General features: G+C 37.1%; 1 protein-coding gene and 1 long non-coding RNA gene across 3 annotated transcripts in view; one reads left to right on the forward strand and one right to left on the reverse strand.

Moving 5' to 3' along the window:
• Sli (slit guidance ligand) overlaps nucleotides 1-18,724 on the forward strand; it is a 322,565-nt gene that overhangs the window by 116,178 nt on the left and 187,663 nt on the right. The window lies entirely within an intron of this gene.
• The window catches only part of LOC145967443 (uncharacterized), a 118,701-nt gene continuing 107,566 nt past the window's right edge, over nucleotides 7,590-18,724 (reverse strand). Inside the window, exon 3 of the long non-coding RNA XR_014437425.1 lies at nucleotides 7,590-7,905. This is a non-coding gene — a long non-coding RNA (uncharacterized LOC145967443). The remainder of the gene's footprint in view (nucleotides 7,906-18,724) is intronic.

An 18,724-nucleotide genomic window follows, 5' to 3' on the forward strand; every position in this document is an offset into this window, starting at 1 on the left:
ATGCTAAAAATACGATAACAGCAAAATTATTTCAGCACAAAACGATTTGTAGATTAAAATATCATATTTCTCGTAAATTTATCGAGATATTGCATCATTGCAATTTTTAATACACTCTGTTCGGGGATTATTCAGGATATGGGAAACATAATGCAAGAATGTAACACGTTCTTGATGGCTTATGCACCGAGTTTACCACAAAACCTCATTTGAAAGTTTGATTAAAATTTCAACGAGTCGACCGTATAACAAACTCATCGAACTCGGAAGAGTTTTATATGGATTGAATACGACAATTTTTATCAAATCTGATAAACATCCTATTTTACGCAACGTATAAATTTCCTACTCTGTATAACTAAAATATTAAAAATTTTTTATATAAAAAATATTCAAGAAGTGCTGCTTGTAGAATTATAATAGACAAATCAAATTAGTAGAGGCTCTTTTTCTTTCTTTTTTCCCTCTCTCTAATTATAAAAATGCGTTAGTATTTATTATGGTAATTAGTATTAAATTAATATTTTCTACTTACACATTTAGAGGAATATAATACGAGATACAATATACACTAGAAAAGAGAGATATCATTTTTTTAAATTTAGTACACTTCTTTAAAAAAATATTAATTAGCACGTACTTTAATACGAGATGAATAAAAATCGCTTTACGTCATTTTTAAAATATTCCAACGTTTTCAAGTGATAAATGATATGATTAAAGATGAAATAATTTTTCTAAAACAATAGATAAATATAAGACATTTCATCTTATAATTAATACTTGTATTTAAAAACTATATATTATAAAAGCTATATATTATATATAGTAAAAAGCTTTATTCTAGTTGATGAATTCATTCTCTTAGGTCAAAGAGGTAGATTTTTCTACGTAACAAGAAGGACCACGTGCTTCAGGTTGCTCTCCACGGTGCATTTAAAGACAACAAACGCACGAAACGCTTTACTTCCGCTTTTTTTTTCATAGAAGGCGGATAGAGCATGTCCATAAATTTTCGAACACAGACAGAGTCTATAAATATTTGGTTCGTTCCTTGCGGCGCTGCATCCATCTCTCTCTTTCTCTCCGATTTCCCTGAGTGTTGAGCCAAGGCGAGAGAGCGTAGAGAAAGTAGAGGCGCCAGAGAGAAGTACCATGCAACGTCCCTGGGATGAGCTCCGTCTCTGTCTCCGGCACGTGCTTCTCACTCTGACTTAATTAAGCCGTCAGTACAAACGCGCGGCATCCAAACACGTGGCTATGTCAGATTTTGGCGTGGCGTCCTTTCCACTACACGGAAATCACGACGGCGTATGAAAGCCGGGAGAAGAGACGCTTAATTCTTGTTTTCAGGATTAGTCGTTAAATCGGAAGCGCGTTAGTCTTGGATTTCATCGCAATCCGATTTTCAAATGGCCCCTAACATGAGAGGGATTAATACTTGTTACGGTTGTCGTTTCCGTTGCTCCCGATTACGTCCGTGATTAAGTACATATCCATATTATATATTATTTTATCATGTATATCTAGAAAATCTTATACAATTACTTTGATTTGCATATTAAAATATTATTTCAATTTATTGCTTTTACATGTATTTATTCTTAACTTTATACTAGAGATCTTTCAGTCTAATTCACACATATAAATTTCTTGACTCATCGATAAATTAATTAAAATGTAGCACTTTAATTTTTTCCTCTGTTAATACTGTACATGTATTCATGACGCTGCTAATCCCTAACTAGATTGCGATAAATCTCTAAGATTTCGGCCAAAAGCGCACCATTCTGCCCGCCTGAGTTAGCGGAATTACGGTCCAGTCCCGTCTTACCTTTCACGCAAACGCAATTTGTTAGCGCGCGTCTGAGCTAGGTCCAAACTGTATCTGGGTTACGCCGAAGTTTCATCTCTATCTCGCGCACGTGTTTCTCGCTCTGAATTAATTAAGCCGTCAGTACCAGCGGGCTAGAATACGACCGCGTGGTTAAGTCAAGCTTCAATGTAACAGTTCGGTGGACCGGTAGAGACCGAAATCACACAACAGCAGGTAAACGCTCGGTAAACATACACAATACGAACTACGAAAACGAGTTTGCGCCGCCTTATAATGGTGCCGGTTTTGGAACCTGTCACAGACTGTCGGACCGTAATGATAGCTCATTAGTAGCGCGGTCAACATGCGTTGAGAATCAACATGGGTCTTCTTATTTTTCCCGAGCCGTTACAAATGGTCACACAACGTTTCTACGTGTCGTCGGCATAGCTTACGTAGGTGGGAGATGAAGAATAGGCGACATTCGGGCCCGCTCTCGGCAAAAACGACGGCCATTATGGCGCAACGGATGAAACGGCGCCGCGGATCAAGCGGCGATTATTTATCGCTTGCCCAAAGATAATTGGTCGATCGGTCGAACGGCAATCAACAAATTCCCTCCCATTCCTGTAACCCAAATTTATGCCGCGCAAAAGAACTTGACGAGATTATTAAAATACGATAATCACAGATAATATACGATCTTGTCATTTTTCAAATATAAAAAATGTTAAAAGAAAAACATAAATTTCATAATTATAAACAAGCAATATAAATCATAATATTTTCGAAAGCGACATAATTTTGCAAACAACTCGATAATATTCTTCAGCCTGGAATGAGAAAATTAAATTTATATACAAACGTTTAGCATATGTAATAATGCATTGTTATTACGTGTATATATTTTATATATTTTATTAAATAAAATTATATTATTATTATAATTTTAATTTAATAAAATATCAAATTATTAAAACTGAGAAACAGTCGATTGCGCAGCTAACATTTATTTCATTGTTTTATCTCTCGCGTGTATCGCATCATTTTTCTACATTTTACAAGTAAATAATTTCGTACATTTTTCTAACAAAAGCTTTAACTACTTCATAATCGTTTGCGTTTTAACATTTACATCATGAAAAAAGAATACGCATATATATCACATGGTGATGAAGTAAAATTTTCTGGAAAATTCAACCGTGAATTCGCATTATGCATGCATTAATTTACTAACTTGATGAGCTTTCATTGTTTTCGCTCTATCTCGCTCAATGCAGCATTATGTAGTTTTATGCAAAATATTACTATTTTCACACCGTAACACAGCTTTCCTGCTTCTGACATTCTTTCAGAGTAATTTACTCATTAATTTACCTGTATTTTTCGCCGACTTCATCTCTTTCCTTGCTTGCTTTACTCGACGGTGTAAACAATAGAGCGTAAACTTTATGCTCGTTAAAATAAAAAGAAGTTGGAGTAAAGTCGATTAAAAAGGAATTTCGCGAAGGCATTGAAAGCAACAAGAACCACTCTCTCGATTATACACACGACGACTTCGTAGCGCCGACAGTCTCGTGGACGTTATCGATTAGTCGTACTTGAGCCGATCAGCTTCGACTCGACCCTCATGTTAGCACAAGAACCAGCAGTGGTTTCTTGCGCGAACCGAGCGTTCCTTCCGCGAGGAAACAAAGAGCCAGATTTTCCACGGCGCAGTCGAGTATAGCTTTCAGTCTGGGCCCTTTCGCCTCGTGTTTCACTGCTCCAACGGGGTGTTAATGGTGCCCGAGGCCACAAGGCCATCCATCACCGCACTCGGCCTCTATATGCTTCGCGCTGTCTACTCACGGTGTCTCCGGGCTCTTCCGTGTGAACCGTAACAATGCTTCTTCAGTTCACCGATACACTTACGTTACCGTGGGCGTTATACCGGCGAGCTTTGGCATCCGCTTTCGAACTGCAATTACTAGGAACGGCGATATCGATGGAACAGCTATTACCGGTAGCTACTATATGCGTCAGATACAAGCGTGCTCCAGCTGCGTTATTAGTGATTGCATTTGTTTGGGCTGTGTACAGCTTAGCTGTGTACACCGTATACATAATTGCATGTGCGGCAATTATTGGAAGATGCATTGATGAACGTTAAGGTATGCATACAGTTGTGGATGCGAAATCGTGCACAGATCAAATTGTTAATTACTATCTTCACTTACTCTAATATCTCTATGTACTGCGAAAATATACACGTGTGATTCTAAATTGGTACAATTATTTATTCTTTTTTTATTCTGTATATTATACTTTTATTTTATTATTCGGGATCTCCACAAGTATTTTACGCAATGTAGGGAAGAATTTGTAATTAAAGTTATTTCTCAAAAAAAGTTACTTCTGAACAAATTTAGATATAATTACTGAAACTTGCGCAACCACATCAAAAAGATCAGGAAGAATTTATTTATTTGAGAACTACATTAATCTCAAGAGGCACAAGTGGATCGCTTTCGAGAGATACTGGTGAGCGAGGGAATGTACGCTTTATTTACGGTCTAAAAAATGCAGACACGCGGTATGGCCATCGAGCTCTCCTCTTCGGATTCCCTTCACAGATCGCCTATCCCATTTCTCTTTTGCCGCGGGCCTCCCTTTCGGTATCGTTCCCTCGTCCTTCATTTGCCTAAAAGATCCCTTTGTCCACTCATCTTCATCCTGCTTCACTTGCAGAATCCTCTACGCATTTCCTATCCCCTTCTTCGACCACTCTTCTCCCATTCGAGATCTCGCGAACGATGATGCCAGCCGTTTCGTCGATGAAACGACGATAACGAGATATTCGGTTTCGACGATACGGAAGTGAATTTTTCGCGAACGGAATTCGATACATCGTACATTGAGGGCGGTTCAGCTCATTGAATTGACGTATCCGCGTATCTAATATTGAGTGCCTTCAATGGTCGATATTTGATCAAGCACTACTATAAGGCGTATGAAAAAGATTAGATTAATTATACATTTGAAAGCTTTGCTCCCCTTTATCGTACGTACGTGTGTGTGCGTATTTTATCCAAAATAGCAAATGTCTATTAGTAATTCATACTTTCTCCATTATACTTTTCAATAAAAAGTAATAATTGTAAAAAGTTGTTGGAGAATTCTTTGATGTGCATTTAACATTTATATTGACAATCTCTGAATAATTTTAATATAAGTAACAAATATTCAGAAATACATATATGACACGAAAAAATAATATCATAAATATACATAATATACAGTCAGAGTTGGTTTAATTTATAAAATAATTTTATATCCAATTACAAATCCAAATGCAATTACATTAATTGTTAAACGCACGATAAGTATCAATATAATGTTCTTTCGCTTGCGGACATTTATTTAGGAAAACCACTCGTATTTTAATGCTCCACTTCCACATACATACATTATATATCTTGACGTATTAATGTCACTGATTCAACCTCACTATACAATCAGTATGCGAATCGATCTGTTGCGAACGTTGCTGAAACGCGAGGTTCTATTTGCGTAATGAATAAATATAAAATATTTAATGCGTTATTCCTCCGAAACCAGATAAACAATCGCACTTTGCTCATCCATGTGCATGCCCAGCCCACATACGCATATACACGAGATACCGTTTAGCAGATTTATATTGCATCATACACATAGAAACGGCGGAATAAAATTAACTGATATTTAGTATGCGCGTATATATGCCAAGTTGATATTTTATGAATGGATTCTCTCTGAATGTCGAACCAGTATCACGGTTTTGGATTGATTCTCTCCTGAAAGCCAATGCGAAAGGATTAATCCGTCTATGTATGACAGGATTTATCGAAATCTATCTATATTCTCGTAATCAATAAACACGCATTAAATTCTGACCGATTTAGTAATACTCGTTAATTAAGTCGCATTAATGTTGCTTGATATTGTTGTTCGATTAACACGGTAAATTCAAAAGGATATTGTTGCGATAAAATTAATAAAATGCGCAAAAACTGATATAGCGGTAACTAAATAATCTTAATAATATTACGATAATACAATACAGAAATAATTAACTTCTGTCTTTCTTTTAATATAATTAATTAATTAATTCCTGTCAGGTTTGAGCCGCATTTCTTGCTAACAAAGTATAAATTAAATTAGAACAAAACATACATATTTTTGTAAATAAGCTTTCTTTAAAGTGAAGTATAATAATTATCGAATTTTTTTCAATAACGTAGTATATTTTTTTAAGACATACATTTCAATAAGATATTTGCATTGATCTTACAGAGATTTTTGAAAGTGAACATTTTGCAGACATACTCGATTGAAAAGTTTGCAACTCTAACTTTGCTAATAAAATCTTACAATATCTCCTAATTAATCAGCAATAAAATTTAAGTCGAAATATCAACTTAATTATTCTTCAAACGGTCGCTCTTCGTTTCGTTCTTAACCAGAGTATCACGTGAGGTATCATTGCAACCGCATCATCCCCTTAGACGAGTCCTTAACAACGAGCTCACCCTTAGCTCGGATACTGAAGCACGGCAGACCGACCAAGTTCAAAGGGTCGTTTCATGACCGATCGAAGCATTCGGAGGGAGTCTCGTCGCCGCAATGGCAGGAACAGCTCGTTTTTGCGATTGCCACGAGCGTAACTACTCACCCTTTTTCCTCCCCCGCGAAAGCTCAACGATACACGAGGCGTTCGGCGAATTGCGTAGGCGCGCGTGTTCGCGTGACTCCGCCGCATTTACGCATCGGTCGCGCAACCCTGTCATTTTTTTTCCTTCACGGATTCCGTGGCGCCGAGTCGGAGTCGGGGAAGCTCCCTCCCCCCGCCCCAAAGTCTGAACCAAGTTGTAGTGCGGTGTACGCGTACACAGTCTAACCGATTATGGGTTATGATTTCCCATAAATGCCTCCCTCGCCCCTCACCGCGCCCCCACCGTTTCTTCCGGTGTTCTCTCACTCGCACCTCTCTGTCCTCCCCTTACGCTTTATTCGCAGCGCCACTTTCGCAGATAAAATCGCGCGACGTTTTTCTCCCGCAGCCACGCATAGGATAATTACACGGCTAAATGCGGGGTTCATCGTTAATTTTCAGTCGGCCGAGCGTGAGCGCGCGAAAAATGTTTGCGAGTCGCCACGGGAATCGCTACTCGACGAGGCGGCGCGACACCGAATACATGAAATCGCGCACATACTTCGCAATGTGATAACTACCGCACGATAAACTCGACATATTACGCCTTTATTTGAAAGCTCGGCGCAAAAAAAGGCAGTGCCATATTGTCCAAGTTATTTTTTTCATTGAAAAAAAAACCGACCAACAGCACTGTGAAAAAACGCAAAGCGCTGTTTTCAAAATTTGTTTTGAGATATCTACCAGCTATAAATTTTTAAAGAATTCCGATTGTTTTGTGTAAAAATGTGCTTTTAATAGTTTTTTCATCGAGCATTTTTTTCTGATTTTAAGTAGCAGCAAGACTTTACTCCAATAATTATTCGAGGAAAATGTTTGACATAAAAGTGACAGTTAAAGTATTTAAGTTATTATATGTATATAGACTTAAATATATGTATATAGACTTAAACATATGTATATAGTCTATATATGTATATAGACTTAAACAAATATAAAGACAAAAATGCATAAGAAATACGACGAAACTCTTCATTTATTCGATTTGTCCATAATCAATTCTTCTTAAATTTGACATGACGTCGAAAGAGAGACGGAAATATATTTTAACTTAAGATTTACTGCACTTACTGATTTACTGCGGAATCTCGTGCTTTCGCAGAGAGCACTGTGAGAGCCGTCGATTATGGAAGAATATATGTCGGCCTTTCAATATTCGGCGTTTATATTTTTTATTTTAACCAGTCGAGCGCCGGCTATATTTCATCTCCACATAAAGAGCGCTATCCCAAAATTGGAATATTTAATTACCACGTTTGAATGCCTCAGCAGAGCATTAAAACATTCCATAAAAAGCATGGAATTCTTCAGTCCAGTAATTATGGTAACCGTGAAGTACTGCAAGTGCAGCCTCCTGCAAGCAAAAAACAAATGCAATAATATAAATAATATAAATAATCAATTTTTTAACATTGATATGATTATAATTATATAATAATTTAAAAGATTTGATTCTTCAATAAAACTATGTAATATATACAACTTAAATCATACACGAAATTTTTAGCAGGTAGAAACATTTTGTATAAACGATGATAGATATAAATAGATCACAAGTCGTTACTCAACCTAAACCATTTTACGCATTTTGATTTTCCATATCTTCCGTGTAATATGAGTTGCCGATTTCTTCTTTTTATCCTCGATTTCGAATTCGTGTTACACGAATGCGATGTGATCCCTTTTCCTTTGATATGTTATACGGTTGAGAGGACGCACGCTATCAGTGTCGCAAACGTATACGCCGAACGCAGCAAAAGGACTTTGTGAAACAAATCTGATGCAATTGAACTTCGAACTGTGCATCTGAGTATTCTACGCGGTAAAAAAAAAAATCTCGAAATCAGTCGTGCGACGAATTCGAAAACTGACTTGTACAGATATGTCCGATAGCATTCGGCAGCTCGCTCGTGACAGTTATTGAATTTCATTTTGAAGTAAACAGATACAAGGATCATCACGAAAAAAATTTTTTATACTGGAAACAGATGTATCGATCTTACGCAAAATATTTTTTATCACATGCAGTAGAAATTAAATCAGAACTATTGTCATGTGCTTTAATTTTTCAGGTAATATAATTTTTTTTAATAATCTTTATGAGAGCTCTACTATGAATTAATATTGGAAAAATTCTCGATGGTAATATAAAATAAAATGCGTGTATAAGGAGTTTCTTTTATCAAAGATGCTACGGTCGAGAAAGCACGTTTGTGGCACACACCATTACGACATTATCGAAAAAAAGCTACTGTGCCAAATATAGCGAAGGCGGTACCGAATAACGGCGCTTAATACGGCGCCATGGGAAGAAAGGCTCTAAAAAAGAATTTTCACAGGCAGTTAAAGAGCTAATATCGCGGGCGCGCGCGTATGCAGCAGTTTTTATACTTAAGAGCCTCTTCGCGGCCGTAAAAATACCTACCGAAATTCGTTTTCACGGTACGAAAAGACGGCGGACACGCACCGGCTATTCTTTTGAATTCAAGCGATCCGCCGTTCAGCGTTTACATCGTATCTGCAGGGTATGTTGCATGCAACGCTCGTAAAAACTGTCTGGAAGAGGTCTGCACGCTCGTGAATCGTGGAAAAAACAAAGGGAACGAGTATGCTACGTCCAAACAAGTCGGGCCCCCCTGCTTGTGCCTCAACTCACCCGCCACTTTGCTGCCATCTTTGACAATCACCGCCAGTCTTGTGTATATGTGTGTGGGTGTGTGTGCTGTGCAGCTTCACAAATTTGCTCTAGCGTGTATCTCGACCGTCCCGCGCGTGCTGGAAAAGTCGCGTAAACAGACGAACAAATAACGAAGACGTGTGCCCTCTCTCTGCTAAAAGAAAAGAAAATGGAAACGCGGCTATTTCAGAGTAGACACACGTAGGAGGTGTCCCCGTGCGTCCTTCTGACGTTTATTCCGCTCGTTGCGTCTCCTAATTGCCCGTAACCGTTATAGAAATCCAACCGTCCCCGAGAAGATTGTTCGAGCGGATGTAGCGTGATTTTACGGTAATTGCAAAATTATTGTGATTACGTTCTTAATGACGCGATGCTTATGGAGCACTCCTAATGTAATGTTCTTCACATAGTATTCGAAATACGTAAGTATGATGAAATTATCTGATGATGATTTGAAGTCTTTATATCTTGCGACAATATATTATATTAATGAGCACTCTTTACTAATTTGAAGAATCAAATGACATATATGTATAATGTCATACAGATGTAAACAAAGGATTTTTAAATAAAGAGCGATCTGTGTACAAAATAATTTTTAATTGCACAAAATAAAGAATAAATAATATAAATAAAAGAGATATGTGTAAATAAGCAATACTCTCTCTCTCTCTCTTTACTAACATGCTCATACTAAACATGCAATATATGTATAAATAATATATTTCTCTGCACTTTAAGTTTTTAATAAAATTTAATTTATCGCGATTATTTACCTTGTAGCATGAAACAAAGCTTTTAATCTACATTTGTTTTTCATATATCTTATTTTCAATCTCGATAACAAAACAGCCGTAATTAGATTCGTATAATTTTATTCAGTATATAATGTGAAACGGTATGTTTTCTCCTATGCAATTAAGAATTAGTTCCTGGAGAAAATTATGGCTACCTAGAAACGCGCTATAAAGGGAAGGCAAAAAGTTTGGGTGGACATCACGAAAGATACGGTGTAGCAGGAAGCGGAAACTCGCCGCGGTATTTCGGTAAGCTGGAAATGGAAGTTACATTCCCACTGTCGAGGACGTTTCACTTTTTGCCCTTATTGGCAGTAATAATCCGCGGTGACTACCGAGGAGCTGCGGCAATCGGGGTATTCGGAGTTGAAGGTACCCGTAACCCATAACCACCTTTATCCGCGGGTTTGCGGCGGCGTCGACGACGACGACGACAACCGGGAGCGGTGCGGTTCATGGCGAGAAGAAGGAAAAAAAAAGGAAAAGAAAGGGAAACAAGTTTTCCGACCCCTTTCCAACGCATACCACGGACATTACCGCGACACGAACCGGCACAAAGTATTTCCATTACGCGGCGATGTATTTCACCGGTGCATACTTCGTACGACGATTTTGCTCTATTTGAATTGTAAACCGCGATTTTCTTTTCCCTCTTTCCCCGTGAGTTATGTCGGCCGTTCTTCATTTTCGCGAAATGGAACGCCGTTCGAAATATCTCGCGTTCTCGTTTGCCCTCGACGAATATTAGTTGAACGTTGTTATTGCATCCGGCACTCGGTCCTGCAATGCATCTACGAATTGCAGGAGATTCGACAGGCTTGTTTGGAATAACGACGATAACTCGGAAGACGGTTGGCGTTCCCTGTAAACAAAAAATATCCGCCGTTCTCGACGTTTACGAGGAAAGATTACGTCCTTTATACTTATGCGTATAACGCCCGAGTCGCTAAACGCGTTTCCGATGGGCCGTCATGCGGCGAAACTTTGTTAATCTAAGACGGCGAATGGCTAATCATGATTTAATTACTTGCTTACTTACATAATTGCATCGCGCGTAATAACGTTTACCTATAATAGGATAATGTTCTTGTTCACGCAGCCGCAAATTTTGTTCACAATAGTTGCCCCATCAAACGCGAAGTTTCTATGTAGCGCTATGTTACAAGTCTCATTACCCGATAAATAATTCGTGCGCCTATAATTACTGGCGGCTAATTCGATCCTGATTAACCGAAATGCATTTATAGCGAAACGATTATGTTATTTTCGGGAATTAATTAGGTGAATAAAGACTCAATTAGCGTACCTTTTTCGAAAATTCAAAAGCACCGCATTAATTGCGAGACAAACATTTCGAATTAAATTAATTAATTTGCAAAATAACACTCTTTAAATTATATCAGATGATTTCCTTGGTAGAAAATTATATTAAACAACTTGTGACTTGAGAGATTTGCTAAAATAAATGTATCGCATAATACTTTTTTAAACGATGATCGATGACGCCACGGGCGCATCTCGTTTTAAAAAACGATGACTCTAATTATCTAAGGTACCATTAACTCGACATTAGATTCATTTTCATTAACGTCTCGCGTGAAGATAACGTTTCAGAATAGAGAGTCGTTAAGCGCTCTTCTCCTAGAAATTCTCATAAAGTTCTCTCAAACCGCGCGCGCCGCATACTCGGTGCATAAGCCGGTCGCAAGTGTACCAGGCATGCATTTTCCATTATTATCTCGACGTTTTATGACGTCCCTTACGTGGCTGATTAGCTGTCACGCTCGTGCATTATAAATATACCGATCTACATCTGATCTATGAATAATGCGAGTGGTTTAAGCCGATACTGGGACCCCGGCGCATTAAGTCGCGCACTCTGCTACCGGAAAGGTAAAAAAAAAATTATTCGAGCAACTGCCCGACCGCCGGAAGTTCCATTTCTTCGGGGATTTATCATTGACGTAATGCTGGAAACGAAATGTACAGTTACTGAATATTAAAAAGGTTCTTTCGAACAATTGCGGATTATGGAATAAACTATGCATGTCGAAAAATTAAGTTTCACACTCATGCGCGTAAAATTTCCAGAGGATATCGTCGTCTGAATTGCATAATGTTGAGATTCTCGCATCGATCATCGTGTCTAGTTACCATCCGACCGGTACCGTAAAAGCTAATCGCGTCTTGCCGTGTGAATATTATTCTTCTAACGATCTCAGGATATTTCTGTAATATATTATAAGAAATAATATTATTCTTTCCCTCATTATGTAAAAGAACAATGTTGCAATTACTGTTATTAATGTATGGCTGTACTTTTATGCAATTATTTATGTACTATTATTTCGAAAAGCTGTATCTAACGCAGCATTCTTTGACAACAAACGACTTCGAAAACAAATTTTCATCAAAATAGTGACAACGTTTTACGATAATATATAATTATGCCTTAGAATTTTGCAAGCATTTAAAATAATAAGCATATTAAATAAGTATACTTTATCGCAGTAAGTTGTTCGGTATCAACGAAAAATCTCTTGTTCGCAATAAAAAAATGCCAATGTGGTCAAGCATTAAGAAAAAAATAAAACACGTCGCTCGTATTTCAGGCCAGGCATTAATGCATCATTAGTGCACTTTCACGGACGGAAATAAACATTATCACGACTCATTGCCAAGTTGCATAGTTGCATGTGTTGCGGGGGAGCGTGGCGCGCCTTATCCGTTTTTCCTCGAATGCACGCGAGCTTCCGTTTTCTTCGTTACCGTGTAATAATTATTATCTATTGCTCGAACGTTTTTATCCGTCATATACAACTCGGTTGCATTAGCTTTATCGGTCGCCGTCTCGTACGCGCTGGCTTTTCGCGAATCGCGATGCAGCGCGATGCAACGCGACAGAAATGCTCCGCCAAAAGTAACGAAGCTGCCGGAGAGAGATGACCCGAGTGTGAAATTTACAAAAAATATTACGAGGGCGTCTCTCTGTGCACATCCTCGCCGTAACTCTTATGCTAATTTCGCACGGAAAGAAGACAAATTGTAGTGGGTCTTAATGCACACACAACGACCGTAATCTAGCGACACACAAACGTTTCTGGCGCACTTTCCTACGCCCGACTCGTCGTAAAGAGTATTTTCCTTAACGTCTGATATTAGTCTTTATGAGCCGCGCACGATGCGAGTTCGTACGCGCGGAAGCTAACCAGGTTTCCTCCGAATTTCGCAGATGTTAAATTAACACGACGAGCACAGATTAACTGCAAATATAATTTACGAAGGTCTTCCCGTCGAACGCTCTTGTAAATATTCACGTACGAAACGCGCTCTGGCATATTTCTTATCTAAATAGTTAGACCCGAGATTTACTCGTTTTACTATTTCGAGCGTTCCTGTTTATTTTGTTACTTTTGACAACGATAAATCCCACTAAAAAATAGTCTGCTCTTTAAAAATATGCACATATTTTTTATTTTACTTTTCTTTAAAATAAAAATTAGGATAATATGATAAATAATGCATCTCTTATATAACTGGGAGTAATAATCATGAGATAAATTTGAAAATAACAAGCGAATATATTTTTCGTCGAATTCTTCGATTTTCGATATTTATCTCGATAATTTTTCATATTTATTCATTGTAACGTCGATCAACTTCAACTTGCGTTCCATTCACTGCTCTCAATGCTATTGGCAGTTCTCTTTGTCAGTCAGTCGATGACGGAATATGCCTAAGAATAGAAGTAGACCCGTTGCATTCAGCGAGCGGCCTTCATTGTGCTCGCGATGGCAATGTCACGCGGCACTGCTCGCGCTCGCATCGATTTCTTTTGCCCCGGTGCCCGATACAATTACCGAAGCTATTAATCGGGCTGCGTGCGGCGTCATTTGGCACTCGACAGGTCAAAAACCGCGAGATGAGTGCCACCGTCCAGACGCCCCGCGGGAACGCCATTAGTTATACACGGGCAAGCGCCGACTATGAACACCGGTCAGAGAATCAGAGACGCGTACAACCCCTCGAGACCGGCAACGCGGAGGGTGTCCCGAAAGGGTGTTTGACCTCCCCCGTTTAAGGTCTCCCGGTAAAGGGTATCTCGGTTGGCCGCATGCCCGGGAAGTTGGAAACGGAACCGAGAACTTGGTGTAAACGACGTCGCGCCGTTGTCTCCGGGCATATCATCGCGATTCACGCGCATTCCCTTCGCGACAGCCGTTGTAAAACACACTCTTCCCCTTTTTACGGTTGACGCACTCACGCGGGCGGACTTTCGCGAGGCGCGACTCATAGAAATGAAATTTAAATAATAATTAGAATTCGCGCTTCGGCAGAAGTAGCTTCGGATTCGTTGACAGGCGGAAGCCTTAATCATTTAATGAAGTAAGATCCGGAATAGGATTAGATTAAATCAGGGGAGAACCGAGAGAAACGGATTCGTTCGAGGCGTCCGTTGTTTCATCGACAGTTTTCAGTTAACGATTTTACGATAGGAGAAAGGAACTCTCGAAGCGATTTCCGAGAGTTTTTTCCGAAATTACCGGTCGCATTCGGTCGCGAACGAAACGGTTTTATTCATCTCTTGCCCTGGACTTTTAAAATAAACGATTTTTTTATCCGACCGCAAAACATTACTCGTTCGCTCCAACTGTTTTTCATTTGTCTGCCGCTCCGTCGCTCTGTTCTTACTCATACATTCGTTGGACAAATTTTCCATAGGTCGTCTCGCAGAAGGACAATGAAATTTTCATTCGTCGACAATTTTCATTAAATCCGCAGACACCTCTCGACCGCGTCCGGCAACCGTCCGTCCTCTTTGAGGATCAGCCAAATATTTTCGTCCCGCATTATCGAATCTCGAGATGTTCCGTCTGGCGTGCTAGGAATAATCTGAAGTATCTCTAAGAGAATTTTGGATTATAAATAAAACCGTTGATTGTGACAAAAACTGAAATGTCAAATTTTAATTATTTATTATTTTTAATCGATATATATGTTATTAATTTCTATATACTGATTATATTATTTTAACAACATAACTATAATTTTTTTATGAAATAATATCTTACTATCGTTTTTATATAACATGAATGTGCAATAACTATTAATAATAAAGTAATTTTGTAATTGTTACTCTTGAATTTAAAAATAGGTCGAAATTTTACGAAAGATATGTAACCAATGTAAATTTATGTATAAATGTCAAATTTTAAATTATTTATTATTTTTAATCGATATATATATGTTATTAATTTCTATATATTAATTATATTATTTTAATGACATAACTATAATTTTTTATAAAATAATATCTTATTATCATTTTTATATAGCATGAATGTGCAATAACTATTAATAATAAAGTAATTTTGTAATTGTTACTCTTGAATTTAAAAATAGGTCGAAATTTTACGAAGGATATGTAACCAATATAAATTTATGTATAAATTCTGTTATAATTCTGTCTTCAACATTGTTAAAGCATTATTCTTCCCATTCGCAGTGGAGCATAATTGTCGGCGCAGTACTGTCCGAATGAAATGGCTCGTTGATAACCTTTTATTTTGAAAATTCCGTTGAACGATAATTTGATTTGCCGTAACTTTTTATCAGCTGCCAACTATAAACTGCTGCGCGCAATAAAAGCGTGAGAAATAGACCGTCTAAAAGGTTTATCGAAAGCGCTGGAACTCTTTCGCTTCGAATGAAATCTGACATTTTACGGAGCGCGTAAGAGCAAACGAACATTTATAAAATTTTAAGTAACTATTACTGCAACACGAAACTAGGGTGAATAAAAAGGCTAGGGCTCCTGCTGATGTTGCGTTATTCACTAATCATGAACGGCTGTACATAGTTTATAGCTTTGGGTTGGTCGACCTTACTTCGCAATCGATACTTACTCAAACCACACAATGTATATAATTCGTAGTTGTTTGTCACAGTGCAAGATAAAAACAAGTCAAAACACTGTTATCTGTCTGGAAACGCATTTAGTCACTCACTGCAAAGTGTGATTATCATTAACTGTCATTAATTATTAAATTTGTTATATCAATCTTTTTATATTAAAAATTCGCAATTATTATTAATTTAATTAATTTTGTAATCTCCATATTATTGATGAAATTCAAAATTTTATTAATCGAAAACTCTCGATGTCAAATTTAAACAGAAATAATGTCAACGTGTTATTTTGAATTCGAGATTAGGATCGGATAATGAACATGGTTTAATTGATAAATAAAACTTTTTTTAACCACATGTATCATATGCATCGCCTCGAAGATGTTTTCAAAAGTGCACGTCATATTATCGATTAATAAATATCGAGAAACTGTTCGCTTGTCATACAATGAAAATAAAACTAGAACTGCCAATAGAGAAAATTGCATCAAAATTATAATTTTGATTTCATTTAAGACAAATATGCATTAAAGAATTAAGTTTAGTGCAATGCATATCATTTGATTTACTTTTGAAATGTGAAAAATAATAATAAAAATAAAATAATTGTGAAGAAGACAAATATGTATAATTTGTCGATTTATAAAAACTCACGAGAACAAAATGAACGCAATTTATATATTTTATAATATTTTATGATGACATCTCTTAAAACAATTAAGAAAATACAATTTTCATGTCAACCTCATTTCGAAAAATAAATCTAATAATAATCAGCTTAAATTATCTTTTAATATGACTCTAGTCTTTGAGATCGCTTAACAAACATGTTCTACGTATTTTTTTTATATCTTCTACTTCTTTACATTCATTATCTCCTCTTTGTCTCTACGTTCTCTACTTTCATTATTTTACGTCGTCTAACATTTGACAAAGAATATAATTTTATTTTATGCTTTTCTTTCATTAACACTATCTTACCCTACAATTATACAAAATATTTCATGACACTTGTTTTAAGGAATAATGTTGATTGTAAAGAATATGTTTATAAATTATGAGTTTTGATATGAGAAGTCATCGTATATTCTTGATTAAATTTATTGTGTTTGCTAGATGCTGTTACGAACAGCACTCAGAAAGAACCGGTTCACTTCTGGCCCTCTTCGATCTAACGAATCTCATATTTCACTGTTAACCACGGTACTTCGTGGCCAATTAACTTCGATACTGCGAGCAAAAAATCAGATCACCGTGGCTGCGACTCAAGTGAAAGATATCGACCATAACACGTCATTGCGTACCGCAAGAAGAATGCGTTTCAAATATAGTTTACGGACTCGGAGCAATATTTCGCGCCAAGTTACGACATAATTCATGGAACGAAATAATATTGATTAAACATACTTCCAAATTAATATCCATGTACCGCGCAATTAGAAATTCAATTTGATTTGTATTCTATTCATTATTTCATATTCTTGCCTCGTAATTGCATTTGTAAATAAAGATCCCATTGATGATGTTAATTTCAGTTAAAACTAATGATGTTGAATATCACATTTCTTGTATTCTCGAGCATATCGATGAGACAGGCACCTTTCACTGATATTGATCGGTGCGGCTTTAATAGATGATTAAGCGTTCTTGATACTCTAGACACATGGAAGTTCAGCGCGAAACGCACACGAAATAGTTCAAAGGTCGTGAGAACATCGACCTTTAGCATTCCTGGTCGGCTTCACCATCACCGGAATCGAACTCGGTGGCTACCTCGAGCGAGGGTCAAAAGCGAAGGCGATGGAATGGAGAGCTAAGGAAATGTAATTAAATGTATACCTACAGTAGAGTCTAACGTGCTTTGATAAAATGCACATATACCTTTTGTGGATATGTGTATGTGTGTGTGTAAAGTAAGCGTTAATTTGACTAGAATGATTTACTCATTTTCAACAGACATGCCCTGCGCGGCATTTCTTCGCTTTGCGTAAAAAAAGTTGCATAAACACCGATGAATACTGTTTACTTGTGACTCTTCATTAGCATAAAGGAATAAGAAATTTCAATAAAACTATGATTCTCTTAAGACTCGTCTTAATTAAAGTGCTCGTTTAATATCTCCGCTTCAAATCTTCTCTTAGCTCTTGAAATCTTTTTAATTTTATTCCCTTTTATACGCTCTTGCAAACCTCACATCTTTTCTGATTATATTCCTAGTGACAGAGATATTTCAACACACGCAATTAAATTTACAGTTGTTTCGCATTATGCGAATATGTGTTATATCGCAACAGAATATTTCAGATGTCAACGACTGGGTTTGGTTGGTTAACTTATATATGTCGAAATTTATCATGATAATATAGGCTAGTGTTAAATTAGAATTCCTTTGCAATATTGCACGGCTGATAATCTTTTAGCACACAAGCTATATTAGATTAATCCACTTTCAACGCATTAATATTGTCAACGTCAATATCGTTAATTGGCATCGTGTGACGTAATTTTGTCGTTGACGTGCCGTGATAAACTGAGCATCAAGATTTGATTATATAAGTTGATAAATTTATATATATTGCGAAATACATTCTCCCGTGCGCGACTATCCTATCAGTATCGATATTGCACTCGGACAGTCGGACATGATATTATTTCAAATATTTCTCCAAATCATATTTTTGTATTTAATACGAAAAAACTTAAGCTTGTAATTCTGAACATATTATCTTATAAAATTTTTTATTGAATTTTATTAAATAATTTTCGTAAAATTGTATATTCTCAGAATT

This window comes from Camponotus vicinus, unplaced genomic scaffold (genome assembly GCF_025532165.1).
Source record: "Camponotus vicinus isolate PSW18456_S1 unplaced genomic scaffold, iyCamVici1.0 SCAF_1, whole genome shotgun sequence".
Classification (NCBI taxonomy): Eukaryota; Metazoa; Arthropoda; class Insecta; order Hymenoptera; family Formicidae; genus Camponotus; species Camponotus vicinus.